This window comes from Lolium perenne, chromosome 3 (assembly GCF_019359855.2).
Source record: "Lolium perenne isolate Kyuss_39 chromosome 3, Kyuss_2.0, whole genome shotgun sequence".
Classification (NCBI taxonomy): domain Eukaryota; kingdom Viridiplantae; phylum Streptophyta; class Magnoliopsida; order Poales; family Poaceae; genus Lolium; species Lolium perenne.
Genome location: NC_067246.2, coordinates 342,146,455 through 342,149,065, shown reverse-complemented (window position 1 = coordinate 342,149,065; position 2,611 = coordinate 342,146,455). Strand labels below are relative to the sequence as shown.

General features: G+C 41.0%; 1 long non-coding RNA gene across 2 annotated transcripts; it reads left to right on the top strand.

The window, feature by feature from the left end:
* The first annotated feature begins 459 nt into the window (after positions 1 to 459).
* On the top strand, positions 460 to 2,264 carry LOC127346035 (uncharacterized). Of its 2 annotated transcripts, XR_007879233.1 has the most exons (4): positions 460 to 772; positions 1,279 to 1,701; positions 1,856 to 1,934; positions 2,024 to 2,264. It is a non-coding gene; the product is annotated as an uncharacterized lncRNA (long non-coding RNA). The 2 variants fall into 2 exon arrangements; XR_007879234.1 differs by lacking the exon at positions 1,279 to 1,701.
* The last annotated feature ends 347 nt before the right edge of the window (positions 2,265 to 2,611 follow it).

Below are 2,611 nucleotides of genomic sequence, written 5' to 3'. Positions count from 1 at the left end.
CCACGCCTTCCTACTCACTAGCCACCGCTCTCTCCATCTCCGGGCGCGCCAGCGGCGGGATCCCTGTGATCTGGGGACCTCTCGGATGTCGCCGTCTCCACTTCCCTCACCTCGGCGGCATGAAAATAGAAGCGGAACCATCTCGGCGGCGGCGGCCATGGCTTCCGCCTCTACGCGACCGCTCTATCGAGGTGAGGGATCCCGCAGACCTCTCCAGTCTCCGCCATGGCTGAAATGAAAATTGGTGACACACTGCTCTCGCTCGTAGAAAAATTCAGAGAAAAGATAGACGAAAATGGGACAGTCTCCGTGACCCGTGTCCGTGAGTGCGAAACGACAAACGAGCCAAAAAGGAGTTGCAACGGTGCACTAAGATTCGTGACTGAGAAGGGAATCAACGGACCGAAATGTGACTGTTTACCAATTGAAAAACAGCTAGCTGTTAGTTAGGAATCCCATCTCCCGGATTCCAAGCCATGACCAGATTTATGGAAACCTAGCGCCGCCGCCTTTAGATATCCCGGCAGTGCCTCTCTCCGGCGAACCCTGCGCAGCGCCTCTCCGCCGAACCCTGCGCGGCGCCTGGCGACAATCATAGTTTGCTGGTACAAGATATGTTTGTTTTGCTGCGCAGAGTCCTGATCCGGTCGGACTCGGTGCGACGGTGCGCTCTCCCATGAAATTGTGGCTTTCTCCTCATCGCACATCGTACGTCACCAGGCCATGACGGATCTTTGCCAGCAATTCCGAACAAACAATCAAGGGTCCATAGGTATGTCCTCTAGTAATTTAATCTCAGTTTGTATCTTTCTTTTACCGAGCCTATATCTGTATGATTGGTACGTCTCTGCAGTCACTCCAATTAATAACGCTTTTCTGTGACCAGAAAATTAGCGTTTTTTTCCTTTTTTGTTTAATCAATCTAGCTAATAGTTTTAATCGCATGGTGTCAACTCAAACAAACAAGATTTTGATATTACATCACTCAATCTTTTCCTAGATCGGGGACTTTAGTCTGTAGGTTATTGCATGATATAAGCACGATCAAACAGAAATTTTGCGGTATCATGAACTAATGCAAAGTTGGATTAGGTCGCCTCAGATTTGTATCACGATTTGCAAATATATTCTTGAACCTTAACTTGCACCAATGATATTTTTTGGTTACTTATGGCATCTTGTGTAATCCATATAATAAAGCGCCAGCTGCTGTGATTTAGTTAGACCAAGTAGATATATCGGTAATTTTCTAACCTGGTATTATTTTTTGTATTTAAGGAATGCTGGTACGAAGTTTGTAGAGCCTCCCAAGTACAACACTAAAAGTTCACTACAATTACAGTCTATCCAAGCAGCAAATTGATGGCCATTTCTTTAGCTAGCATTTTCACGTTGATATAACCTTGACCTTCCTTGAGTTCTTTATGTGTAATTAGAGATGTAAATTACATCGCTTACGTAGTCGTGACCAAGGGCAAACCTTGACCAAGTATTATATAGCTCAGGTTGTTATACCTTTCATCATATTTTATTTAAATTGTCTCCAATCAAAACCACCAACATTTGTTTCTTAAAGGGCTTCAACCAAAATGCATCATAGCTTCAAGTTTTACTGCTAGAAGCGAAAGGTTTGGAATATGCATCATAAGGGTGTTGCTGCATCAGGCTGGTTGTAGCTACATGCTGAAGCTAATAAGTCATGTAAGTATATAGTTTTAAACTTAAAATATATTGCAGCTATGAGAACTACCATTTGTAGTTTTAACACAATATAAGTTCAGTATAATATTATAAACTGATGTACTTTATTTTCATTGGTTTATTCCTAACCTGAGTTAGATTATTTTATGCACAGTTGTGATGTTCGCTAATTACCCTGATCCTAAGAAGGTGCATACTTTGGCCAACGTTGAAAAATTACTGCAAATGATTTGGTATGCACCTTCGCTTTGTCAGACTTACAAAATGAATAATCTTTTTTTTTTGATGAGACTTAAATGATATTTTTAAGTTTTTTTTGCAGAAATTTGATGAATCACAGTAAAAGACCAAATGGAAAATATCACATGATGCAGTGAAGATCCATCGGTGTTGAAGTAGTACATGCAAAAGCTTAGATAGATTCCAGCTAGTCCCCAATTTGTTTGGGAAAAGGTTTTGATGTTGCTGCTGTTGTTGTATACCTTTACCACTCTTTTATATTTACCCACGGCTCAGTTGTAAAGAATAAGATCTCTTGATTAATATATAATATATTTATATCCCTACAATGCACGCAGTCTATATATTGATCAGCAACTGTGGGTATTTTTTTCTCCTTCATTGCTCCAGAATTTGATCATTCGAAAATTCAAATGATTTTCTCCCATTAGCATGCCTCAAAGCGTCACAACGTTCAGTAGAGACGTCATGTAAGTGCACTTCATGGTCAGCTCCCATAACGTCTCTATGTGTATATACATGCTTTCCATAGCGTCTCAATTTTTCTAGACACGCTTTCAATACGTCTCAACAGATTTTAAGACGGTGCATAATAAGACGTTTCTACGACGCTTTCTAGAAACGACTCTACAACCACTAAGGGACGAAATAAAGCGTCTTTACCACCTAA